Source organism: Lampetra fluviatilis, chromosome 42 (genome assembly GCF_964198595.1).
Source record: "Lampetra fluviatilis chromosome 42, kcLamFluv1.1, whole genome shotgun sequence".
Taxonomy (NCBI): Eukaryota; Metazoa; Chordata; class Hyperoartia; order Petromyzontiformes; family Petromyzontidae; genus Lampetra; species Lampetra fluviatilis.
The window spans coordinates 8,774,169-8,786,612 of record NC_136316.1 but is presented as its reverse complement, the minus strand read 5'-3'; the positions used below and the strand labels follow the sequence as shown (position 1 = coordinate 8,786,612).

The window sequence follows — 12,444 nt, the reverse complement described above, 5'->3', positions numbered from 1 at the left end:
TTCGCAACCATTATTCATGAACAACGTTATTGGGTTTAGATCGCCTTATTTATTAATGCGTTGTAACCCTCCACCACCCGACACGGCCAATCAGTAAAAAAGTGTCACGTTGATAAAAGACGAATAGTTCACTGCTTTAGCCCACCGGTGTGTTGAAGCGTGAAACCACAACAATTACCATTTCAGAGTATGACGTTTCGCTGATGCTGGATGCAATTACCAGCGAAACGTCGTACTCAAAAATTGTCTGTCCGTCTGTGTACGCTCGCTTGCGAGGGATTTGCCGAGAGGCACGTCCCGTGCCCCGCGATGGGAATAGGCATGTCAGTTTTTTTATCCGTCACCTTTAAAGTGGTTTAATGATCGATTTAGTGTTATTCAACTTTATTTATTTATTTCATCTGTGTATATATGTGTAGTGGTGATACGCGCTGGGTGTATATGTCGTGTGCCAGCGCGTATGTACGGGTGTGTGTGTGGTGACGCGCGCTGACGGGGAGGAGCAGGCGTCAGTGCGCGGGTGGGGGTAGTGCTGCTGATTGGCTGTGTGCCGGTGACGCGCCCAGAGGGAGTGATCGGGTAGCAGCGCGGTGTGATTGGTCGGGGAGTGGAAACACGCGCTGAGCGGAACCGGATCGTAGGGATAGCGCGTGGGGATTGGGTAACTGAGGAGCGGTGCCGACGTTGAGGTCCGCATCCGCTCCGTCTCCCGGGAAGAAGGGGTATATAAGGTGATGCACAGAGGAGCAGGGGCAGAAGTGGAACCATCTAAGAATGAAGACGAAGGTGCAGAGATAGAGCCCGGAGAGGAGAGTAATGGAGAGTAGAGGAGAGTAAGGTATAAGTGTGTAGCCAGCGAGAGAGAAGGGTCTACACGAGCTGAGTAATGTATAGTGTGTAGCCAGCGAGAGAGAACGGTCTACACGAGCTGAGTAATGTATAGTGTGTAGCCAGCGAGAGAGAACGGTCTACACGAGCTGAGTAATGTATAGTGTGTAGCCAGCGAGAGAGAACGGTCTACACGAGCTGAGTAATGTATAGTGTGTAGCCAGCGAGAGAGAACGGTCTACACGAGCTGAGTAATGTATAGTGTGTAGCCAGCGAGAGAGAACGGTCTACACGAGCCGAGTATGCATACGGTGTAGCCAGCGAGAGAGGAAGGTCTACACGAGCCGAGTATGCATACGGTGTAGCCAGAGAGAGAGATGCAAAGTCTACACGAGGCGAGTGGAGAGTGTAGCAGAGGCGCAGAGTCTACACGAGGCGAGAGAGGAGTGTAGCCGAGGCGCGGAGTCTACACGAGGCACAGAGAGCCGGCAGCACAGAATCCAGAGTCAAGAGAAGCGCATTGTGAAGAAGAGAGGCCACGTGTTGTATTGTTACAAGTCAAGATTTAATAAAAGAAGTGTGTTCCCGTCAAGGAGTTTCCTGCCGTCATTTTCCAATACTTCATCTGGCGTCAGAAGTGAAACGGGCTTCCAAGTATGGAGACGAGGAAGACCCGTAGGACCCACGGGATTGACCGCGAGGAAGACCTGGACGACTCGGGGCTGCTGGTGGCGGGGGGTGAGGAAGAGGACTTGCCCACGCTGCAGGGTCCGTCGACGGCGCCGGCCGAGCGACCGGGGACAGACGCCGGGCTTCGTGAGGCGCACTCCCGACTGGCGGAGCTGCTGCTCGCCGCCGCGTCCATCTTGGCGGAGATCAGCTCGTCGGGAGGAGCGGGGACGGTGGGGGACATTTTACAAGGTCGCCCCGCAGATTCCCGCCAAAACGAATGGGGGATTCCCGCCATTGCGCCTGTGCCTACTTTTGGCGGGAACGGCGAGCGCCACGTGGTGGTGGGTTCCCAAGCGCGCGCATCGACGTCATCAGCGCGCGAGGGGGTCCGCCATCTTACGTCTGCTGCTGGAGCCGCCATCTTAGATACCGACGGACAGGCGGAGAGGAACCACGAGGCGGATGACTTCATTTTTCAGCAGCGCCTGCCCACGTTGTCAGCCTTCAAGGCGGAAGGCGGAGACTGGGGCCAATTTCAGCGAAGGTTTTTGGCGCATCAAGAGATGTCAGCGTGGTCCGATGCTACGGCGCTGCGGGCATTGCCCGCCATGCTGGACGACGATGCGCTCGCGGCCTTCAGGGCTGCACGGAAGTCGGACCGCTCCACGCTGAAGGATGCGCTGGGTTTGTTGGCCAGGGTCTACGGGCCTCCCTCTACGTGCCGCCATCAGTTCTACGCAAGACGGAAAGCGGCCACGGAGACCGCGCTGGCCTATCGCACGGCGTTGCTGGCTCTTGCTGATGCTGCGTTCCCTCGGATGGACGAGGAGGGCCAAGACGCGATGGTTTTGGAGCAGCTGCTCAAGTTGGCGCAGGACCTGGGGGTCCCTATCAACACAGCTGACGAGATTGATATTTCTTCTTTGAGAGTCGCCACGAGTATTCAAGCGCACGAGGCCCTACAACGGAAGCAAGGCGTTGGTTGCAACGCTGCTGTCGTCGCAGCCCCGGGTTTGGTGGTCGCCGAACCCCAAGTCGTCAGCCCACGGGAGGAGGCGTTCGCCACGGGACGACCAGGGGACTGGAGGCCGGGGGCCCGGTCGCCTCTGCGATCGGGCCGAAAGTCGGAGCAACCAAGATCTACTCCGACCCTCGTCACGTGCTATAACTGCGGCCTCCGGGGCCACGTGGCGTCCGGGTGCCGCGCTCCGCGGCAGCGCGCCATGGGAGCTCGGCTGGACGACGACCGAGAGCCCAAGTCATCTCTACAATCCCCGGCAAGTCGCGGCACCTCACACGCTCGGCCTGTTTATTCGGCACACATGGGACGCCGCGTTGCGGCGGAGGAGGGCCGGTTAAGGTTCGGGGATTCGGTTCGGCGAGGGGGGTTCGGCCGGGACCAGGGAGACATTGAATGGGCGGAATTGGGGCATAGAATTGTGGCTGCTTCGGCGGGTTCGTCCGTTGTTACGGGATCTATTGATGGGGTTGAGATTAGGGTGTTAGTGGACACGGGGGCATCGGCAACTATTATATCGGACCTCATTTATAATATTCTTCCGGTCCAATGTCGTCCGCTGCTTCCAGTGGATGTGCCATTTTACGCCGCTAATGGGGGATCGTTGGGCATTATCGGTCAGGTTAGGGCGTCCATTTGCATTGGAGATATCAAATTGTCGGGACCCGTTTTCGTTTCGTCTTCTTTGGCAGTTCCGTGTCTTTTGGGCACTGACTTTTTGGCTAAAATGCCCATTAAAATTCTTATCGATCAACGATGCATTGAACTGCCATCGGGTCGCCGGATTTCATTTTTGACGGGCCCTACTGACATTCGGACGGCGTGCGCTACGATACAAGCGGTGGCGACGCAGACAGTGCAAGTGCCCCCGGGTTCACAGATGTTGATTCCCCTCCGGTTGCGGAAACCATGGGTGAGGGAGGCTTCAGGACAGAGTATGCTTTTGGGTCCTTCTAACAAGGCTGTCGGGGGTCTTGATTTATCGGTGGCTCACACTTTGGTGCGGGCTGACAGGGATCCGTTTGTGATGGTTTTGAACGCGGGGTCGCGACCAGCTGTCATTCCGCAGGGCACCGTGCTGGCTCACGCGGCGCAGGTCCCTGGGGATGATGGGTTGGTTGCGCAGGTGGGCTCGAGCCCCGCGCGGAACGTTGAGCCAAGGGAAGACCTTGAGTGGGTCCATTCGTTATGTGCCGCCTCGGACGATTTGTCGGCGGCGCAGTTGGGTGCGCTGCGCGAGTTGCTCATTGAATTCTCTGATGTATTCAGTAAACATAAGTATGACATTGGGTGCACGGATTTGTTGCACCATCACATTGAAACGGGCGATGCGGCGCCGGTCAGGCTAAATCCCTTCCGACTGAGTCCCGTGGAGAAGGAACATGTTCAGTCGGCTGTTAACGATATGCTAGAAGCCGATATTATTTCGCCCTCCTCTAGCCCGTGGGGAGCGCCTATTGTGCTGGTTAAGAAGCAGGACGGGTCCCTGCGATTCTGCGTTGATTTCCGTCGCCTGAATAAGATCTCTGTGGCTGACGCGTATCCGCTCCCCAGGATGGATGAGTCCCTCGATGCATTGTCTGGTGCGCGATATTTTTCGACTCTTGATTTGTTATCGGGGTTTTGGCAGTTGCCGTTCGACGAAGAGTCGAAACCTAAGACAGCATTTCGGACTCCAGGGGGGCTGTTCCAGTTTAACCGGTTACCCATGGGACTTCACTCCTCTCCAGCGACGTTTCAGCGACTTATGGAGTTGGTTTTGTCGGGCTTGCAGTGGGATACATGCTTGATTTATATGGACGATGTCATTGTTTTCAGTAAAACGTTTGAGGAACACCTCCGGCGATTGAGAGGGGTGTTCTTGCGAATGCGATCGGCTAAGTTGAAATTTAAACCGGCCAAATGTCACCTCCTTCGTAGGTCCGTTAGATACTTGGGTCACATTGTCGATTCTTCGGGGATCTCCACCGATCCCACGAAGACGGATTGTGTTGGTTCGTGGCCGACACCTACGTCCGTTTCCGACGTGCGTAGTTTCATCGGGTTTGCTTCTTATTATCGGCGGTTCGTTGAGCACTTCGCCACTATTGCAAAACCCTTGCACGCTCTAACGGCGAAGGGAGTGAAGTTCAAATGGGGACCGGAGGAGGAGGCCGCGTTTCGCTCCCTCCGGGACGCCTTGGTGGGTGCCCCACCCTTGTGTTATCCCGATTTTGCCAGTACCTTTTTGCTGGACACGGATGCTAGCAACACGGGCATTGGGGGGGTGCTATCCCAAGTCGTTGGGGGTGTCGAAAGAGTTGTCGCCTACGGTAGTAGGGTGTTGTCTCCGGCGGAGCAGCGCTACTGTGTCACCCGTCGCGAGCTGCTTGCCATTGTTTTTTTTGTGCAGCAGTTTAGGCCATATCTTTATGGTCGTCACTTTACAGTCCGAACGGACCACGCGGCGCTACAGTATTCATTGAGGGTCGCCCAGCCCTCGGGCCAGTTGTCGCGTTGGTTGGAAGTCCTCCAGGACTATCAGTTTACGACTACGTACCGTAAGGGGTTGCGACACACGAATGCCGATTGCTTGTCGCGGTTGTTGCCTTGTGATGAATGCGCGTGTTTGTCGGGATCGGCGCGCTGTAAACCGACGCTTGCGGGGGAGATGGGGGCACTGGCTGCGACAGCGGGCGCACCGATCGGGGATGATTCCACTGCCTCTCAGGGTCGGGACTCGCTGCTCTCGCTGTCGCTCAGCGAATGGGGCCGCCTCCAGATGGCGGACAGCTCGCTGCTAGCATTGCGCCGCAAGGTTGGGGGTCCCGAGGGGGACCAGGAGCGTACCGGCTCCTATGTACTTGAGCGGGGCGTGTTATTGAAATGGGACAGTTTGTCCCGGCGGAACGCACTCGTGGTGCCTTCCGCTGTGAGGGGGAGGGTTGTCTTGGCGGCACACGAACGCCTCTTGCACTTGGGAGTTAACAAGACGCTTGCCCTGCTTCAGCGTGACTATTACTGGCCGGGAATGGGAAGTGATGTGGTGCATATTCTGAAGGGGTGCGTTGAGTGCGCCAGGCGTAAACCACCGGCCGTGGCAGCTAATCCACCGCTGCAATCTATTCAGGTCTCGCGTACCAACGAGCTCGTTGCACTCGATATTTTGGGGCCCTTCCCAGTCACGCCGAGAGGGAATAAATATTTGTTAGTGGGGGTCGAATACTTTACCCGATGGCCTATGGCGTGGCCTCTCGCTAACCAGTCGGCAGCGGCTGTGACGGATGCCTTCGTCCAGGGCTATGTCCTGGACAAGGGGGCTCCCGAACGCCTGCTGACCGACCAAGGTAAAAATTTTTCGAGTAAATTGTTGCAAGAGGTGTGCGATCTGTTGGGTACCAAGAAGGTGCGTACCTCCCCGTACCACCCGCAGACTGACGGGATGGTGGAGAGACTCCACAAAACCTTGACTTCCATGCTGTGCCAGCAGGTGTGCGAGGCACATGTAGATTGGGACCTGCAGGTCCCGGGAGTCCTTGCCGCGTATAGAATGGCCCCCCATGCAGCTACGGGGTTTTCCCCATTCTATTTGATGTACGGTCGGGAAGCTGACCCGCCAATAGAAACGCAACTTGGCCTGTCCGCTCCACGAACTAATTCTAATTTGGCAGAACATATTAAGTTTAATATTCACAAGCTGACAGAGGCGAGGGAGGCCGCGCGGCTTAATTCGCGGGCTCGCCAAATTGCTAATGAACGGTTGCGGGCACGGAAGGTGTCCATGCACGAATGGAAACCAGGTGACAGGGCCTGGCTGCATTGCCCTCAGGCACCCTTGGCTACGTCGCCTAAATTGTTGAGACCGTGGAGGGGACCCGTGGAGGTCGTGCGCGTTGCACGGCCCCAGTGCGTTCAGATAAAGTGGGGAAAGCGCCGGTGGTACGTTCACCCCTCCCGACTGAAACCGTTCTCGCCTCCATATGGCCTCCCCTTGTGTCGTGATGGCCGGGCGTGTGACGTGACCGGCGACCCAGAGGGGGAAATGTCTCTGCCTGATCCACACGTATTTTCGCCTGATCTGCTCCCAGGTGTCTCGGAACTGACAGCTGCCGATCACCGGCGGCCGGATCTCCGCGGCGGGGCCGGCCCTTTCAGGCCCGTTCCGCGCCGTCTGGAGCAGCCGGAACCGCCGGACGGTCGTCAGTGTCCCGCCCCATACGATGGACCAGCCAGACGGACTCGCGCCAGGTCGTGCTACTTTGCATGACCTGCCTCGTGAGGAGTCGGGGCAGTTGGAGCGCCTCGTCACTGCGTGTAGTCGCAGGGACGTGGGGCGCGTTCGTTTCGAATTTGCTCGTATCGTGTTATTGTTGACTTTTCGGGTTCATTGTCAATCTGTACATAGTTATTCTTGTTGTTGTTGTTGTTGTGTTATGTTACGGGGCACACTCGGGGGGTTACGGGGTTTTTTTTTGTTGGTTGTCGTTTTATCGTCGCGGTTGGTTGTTGTTAGCAGCCGGGCCGGCTGCGAGCTATGTGGGAGGGGGTGATGTAGTGGTGATACGCGCTGGGTGTATATGTCGTGTGCCAGCGCGTATGTACGGGTGTGTGTGTGGTGACGCGCGCTGACGGGGAGGAGCAGGCGTCAGTGCGCGGGTGGGGGTAGTGCTGCTGATTGGCTGTGTGCCGGTGACGCGCCCAGAGGGAGTGATCGGGTAGCAGCGCGGTGTGATTGGTCGGGGAGTGGAAACACGCGCTGAGCGGAACCGGATCGTAGGGATAGCGCGTGGGGATTGGGTAACTGAGGAGCGGTGCCGACGTTGAGGTCCGCATCCGCTCCGTCTCCCGGGAAGAAGGGGTATATAAGGTGATGCACAGAGGAGCAGGGGCAGAAGTGGAACCATCTAAGAATGAAGACGAAGGTGCAGAGATAGAGCCCGGAGAGGAGAGTAATGGAGAGTAGAGGAGAGTAAGGTATAAGTGTGTAGCCAGCGAGAGAGAACGGTCTACACGAGCTGAGTAATGTATAGTGTGTAGCCAGCGAGAGAGAACGGTCTACACGAGCTGAGTAATGTATAGTGTGTAGCCAGCGAGAGAGAACGGTCTACACGAGCTGAGTAATGTATAGTGTGTAGCCAGCGAGAGAGAACGGTCTACACGAGCTGAGTAATGTATAGTGTGTAGCCAGCGAGAGAGAACGGTCTACACGAGCTGAGTAATGTATAGTGTGTAGCCAGCGAGAGAGAACGGTCTACACGAGCCGAGTATGCATACGGTGTAGCCAGCGAGAGAGGAAGGTCTACACGAGCCGAGTATGCATACGGTGTAGCCAGAGAGAGAGATGCAAAGTCTACACGAGGCGAGTGGAGAGTGTAGCAGAGGCGCAGAGTCTACACGAGGCGAGAGAGGAGTGTAGCCGAGGCGCGGAGTCTACACGAGGCACAGAGAGCCGGCAGCACAGAATCCAGAGTCAAGAGAAGCGCATTGTGAAGAAGAGAGGCCACGTGTTGTATTGTTACAAGTCAAGATTTAATAAAAGAAGTGTGTTCCCGTCAAGGAGTTTCCTGCCGTCATTTTCCAATACTTCATATGTAAGGTTATTAAGAAATATATTTTTCACCCGGGCAACGCCGGGTACTTCTGCTAGTTCGGAAATAAAAGTGTTCTGGATACTTTTAAGCACTTGTTTTCATCTCCACATGCTTAAATAAACAATTTGATCACGGTGTACATCGTGAGTTATAAAAATAGCAAGTTCGGTATATTAACACACATTAATCCTAAGATTTCGTTCATCTAGGGTAATATTTACGAAAGTTAACGTGCACCCTTATTACAGGGACATAGACACAGACAATTCATTTTAAAATTCAACCTTTGTTTAAAACATGAATTAAATAAAAGCTGCGGACATGGAGATGCCGGGGATTGAACCCGGGGCCTCACACATGCGAAGCGTGCGCTCTACCACTGAGCTACATCCCCACCACGCTGGCTCATTCTGATCCCAGTAACGTGACCTCGTTGTGTAAGGGGGCTATCGGGGTCATGGCCGGAGTTGAAGAATCTACTCTGAAATCTCGTAGATCTTTTCCTTTTCCCGTTTGTTAGATAGCGGCACTTGGAAGCAAGCGTTACCGGGGCTACTTCTGAGTACCTTGAAAGTGAAATTTCATCCACATTAGGGGTCATCACAAAGAACACAGGCTCGATGAATGTGGCCCAGTGGCCTAATGGATAAGGCACCAGCTTCCGGAGCTGGGGATTGTGGGTTCGAGTCCCATCTGGGTCTTTAGTGTTATGGTAAAAATTCTACGATCATATTTCTTTTTCAAATCACAAGTTGATTTCACATTCAATTACCTAGGCATAATTTACCTCTATACTTATAAGTAAAATTTCCCAAGTATCCTGATTTAATTCCACTCTTTGAGTTATCCTTCTGCCATGAGGACTCCAGATTGATTTTCGTCTCACACACTCCGTTCGACCACAACACTTTTCTATCAGCTTCTTCCACGCACTGCTCGAATTTAGAAGTCCATCCTCCGGTATCAAGCCTAATAACCTAGCTAAGTTTCGTAAAAATGTTAACTCTAATCGACGACAACTTGATTGAAGTGCTGTTCATTGCTGAACGGATGACATGTTGGGCTTCTGGATCTGTGCTCAGCAATCATAACGAATCAAAACAAGTTGGCGTTTTGTCCAGGCCACGCATGTTCCTTCGAGTAAAACTGGCCACTGGCAAAATGTCACTGCGTGGAGATGCCGGGGATTGAACCCGGGGCCTCACACATGCAAAGCGTGCGCGCTACCACTGAGCTACATCCCCATTCCGGGTCTACCTGGGCGCAGTTCCACCTAGGTATGGGGTGAAACTTTGTCATCAGCTTCTTTCTCTCTCTTTTCACCCACTCACTCTCATGTTGGCCCTGGTTCTTGTACCCATCGAGTCTGCACAGAGTCCAAGCAAAATGTGTTTCTTTTAAACTGAAAGAAATAACTAGAATACATGTGGATGGATACTCTAATGCTTTCCCAATTTATGTATTATTGGTTGTATTTAATTCGGAAATAAAAGTGTTCTGGATACTTTTAAGCACTTGTTTTCATCTCCAAATGTTTAAATAAACCATTTGATCACTGTGTACATCGTGAGTTACAAAATTAGCAAGTTCCGTAAATTAATACACATTAATCCTAAGCTTTCGTACATCCAGGGTAATATTTAAGAAAGTTAACGTGCACCCTTATTACAGGGACATGGACACAGACAATTCATTTTGGAATTTAACCTTTGTTGGAAACATGAATTAAATAAAAGCTGCGGACATGGAGATGCCGGGGATTGAACCGGGGGCCTCACACGTGCGAAGCATGCGCTCTACCACTGAGCTACATCCCCACCACACTGGCTCTGTCTGATCCCAGTAACGGTGACCTCGTTGTGTAAGGGGGCTTTCGGGGTCATGGCCTGAGTTGAAGAATCTACTCGGAAATCTCGCAGATCTTTTCTTTTTCCCATTTGATTGATAGCGGCACTTGGAAGCAAGCATTACCTGGGCTACTTCTGAGTACCTTGAAAGTGACATTTCATCCACATTAGGGGTCATCACAAAGAACACAGGGCTCGATGAATGTGGCCCAGTGGCCTAATGGATAAGGCACCAGCTTCCGGAGCTGGGGATTGTGGGTTCGAGTCCCATCTGGGTCTTGTGGGTTCGAGTCCCATCTGGGTCTTGTGGGTTCGAGTCCCATCTGGGTCTTTAGTGTTTTGGTAAAAATTCAACGATCATATTTCTTCTTCAAATCACAAGTTGATTTCCCATTCAATTACATAGGCATAATTTACCTCTCCACTTATAAAAATAATTCCCAAGTATCCTGATTTAATTCCACTAGTTGAGTTATCCTTCTGCCATGAGGACTCCAGACTGATTTTCATCTCACACACTCCGTTCGACCACAACACTTTTCTATCAGCTTATTCAACGCACTGCTCGAATTTAGAAGTCCATCATCCGGTATCAAGTCTAATAACCTTGCTAAGTTTCGTAAATATGTTGACTCTAATTGACGACAACTTGATTGAATTGCTGTTCGTTGCTGATCGGATGACATGTTGGGCTTCTGGATATGTGCTCAGCAATCATAACGAATCAAAACAAGTTTGCGTTTTGTCTAGGCCACGCATGTTCCTTCAAGTAAAATTGGCCACTGGCAAAATGTCACTGCGTGGAGATGCCAGGGATTGAACCCGGGGCCTCACACATGCAAAGCGTGCGCTCTACCACTGAGCTACATCCTCATTCCGGTTCTACCTGGGCGCAGTTCCACCTAGGTATGGGGTGAAACTTCGTCATCAGCTTCTTTCTCTCTCTTGTCACCCCACTCACTCTCATGTTTGCCCTGGGACTTGTACCCATCGAGTCTGCACAGAGTCCAAGCAAAATGTGTTTCTTTTAAACTTAAAGAAATAACTAGAATACATGTGGACTAGCATAAGTACCCGGCGTTGCCCGGGTAAAAAATATATTTCTTAATAAGCTTACATATATACACACCCTCACCACTCACCCCTCACCATTCACCCTCACCACTCTCCCTCACCACTCTCCCTCACCACTCATCCTCACCAATCACACCCTCACCAATCACCACTCACCACTCACCCTCAACACTCACCCTCACCACTCACCCTCACCACTCACCCTCACCATTCAACCTCCCCTCAGCACTCACTAATCACCACTCACAATCGCCACTCACAACCGCCCTCACCATTATATTTTTGCCCCAGTCAACGCCGGATATTTCCCATTCGTAGCAGTTTATATCAACTCTATAAATAACTTATATTAAACAGGAAGCGCGATCCTAAAGTAATTTACAACCTTCGATTAGTCCTTTGTGCGATTCAAAGAATCGATTCCTGGCATGTTGGGGGTTTACATTTTGAATGATAGAGTTTCATTTTCATTGTTATTTTATTTTTTTATTTTTTCTGGAGTTTTTAATTACATTTTTGCCCCGGTCAACGCCGGATATTTCCCGTTCGTAGCAGTTTATATCGACTTTAAGCAACTTATTGTAAACGGGAATCGTTCGAATCTAAAGGAATCTACAACTTTCGATTCCATTGCGCGATTCAGAGAATCGATTCTTGGCGCGTCGGGTTTAAAAGTAATTACACAGTTGACCGACCCTATAATAGTAATTGCACACATTGTGGTGGGGGGGGAGTGAAGAGGACGTGAAACTTTGATGATTTTACCTCAGAGTCGCGTGCTAGGTGTCGAGGCCTAGTACCGTGCAGAGCCTCCGGCCTCGCCTAGATTGCCCACACGTCTGAGGCTGGGTACCGGGGCCGTTCCCCCCCCCCCCCAGCGCTACAATAATACTGTCTAATCGCTAGAATTTTATTATGTACCGACCCTATAATAGTAATTGCACACATTGGGGTGGGAGGGGAGTGAAGAAGACGTGAAACTTTGATGAATTTACCTCAGAGTCGCGTGTTAATGCGTGCGCATATTTTAAACGGGAATTAAAAATGGCGTCCACCCCGCAGCGAATGCGTCGCTAGCCGTTGCCAGTGGCAACCGGCGTCCAATGAAACTGCGTATGGTTCGGCGACACACACACAGACAGACAGATTTCCGATTTTATATATATAGACTAGCAGTAGTTCCCGGCGTTGCCCGGGTGAAAAATATATTTCTTAATAACCTTACATATATACACACCCTCACCACTCACCACTCACCCTCACCACTCACCCTCACCACTCTCCCTCACCACTCATCCTCACCAATGACACGCTCACCAATCACCACTAACCACTCACCCTCAACACTCACCCTCACCACTCACCCTCACCATTCACCCTCACCACTCACCCTCACCACTCACCCTCACCACTCAACCTCCCCTCACCACTCACT

The 12,444-nt window shown here is 52.4% G+C and overlaps 6 non-coding genes across 6 annotated transcripts; 2 read left to right on the top strand and 4 right to left on the bottom strand.

Annotated features, from left to right (window-relative positions):
- Nucleotides 1-8,410: 8,410 nt before the first annotated feature.
- Nucleotides 8,411-8,482, bottom strand: TRNAA-CGC (transfer RNA alanine (anticodon CGC)). The gene has a single exon. It is a non-coding gene; the product is annotated as a tRNA-Ala (tRNA).
- Nucleotides 8,483-8,716: 234 nt separating this feature from the next.
- Nucleotides 8,717-8,789, top strand: TRNAR-CCG (transfer RNA arginine (anticodon CCG)). Its single transcript has one exon. It is a non-coding gene; the product is annotated as a tRNA-Arg (tRNA).
- Nucleotides 8,790-9,260: 471 nt separating this feature from the next.
- TRNAA-UGC (transfer RNA alanine (anticodon UGC)) lies at nt 9,261-9,332 on the bottom strand. The gene has a single exon. It is a non-coding gene; the product is annotated as a tRNA-Ala (tRNA).
- A 501-nt stretch (nt 9,333-9,833) lies between these two features.
- On the bottom strand, nt 9,834-9,905 carry TRNAA-CGC (transfer RNA alanine (anticodon CGC)). The gene has a single exon. It is a non-coding gene; the product is annotated as a tRNA-Ala (tRNA).
- A 236-nt stretch (nt 9,906-10,141) lies between these two features.
- On the top strand, nt 10,142-10,214 carry TRNAR-CCG (transfer RNA arginine (anticodon CCG)). Its single transcript has one exon. It is a non-coding gene; the product is annotated as a tRNA-Arg (tRNA).
- Nucleotides 10,215-10,736: 522 nt separating this feature from the next.
- TRNAA-UGC (transfer RNA alanine (anticodon UGC)) lies at nt 10,737-10,808 on the bottom strand. The gene has a single exon. It is a non-coding gene; the product is annotated as a tRNA-Ala (tRNA).
- Between the last annotated feature and the right edge of the window lie 1,636 nt (nt 10,809-12,444).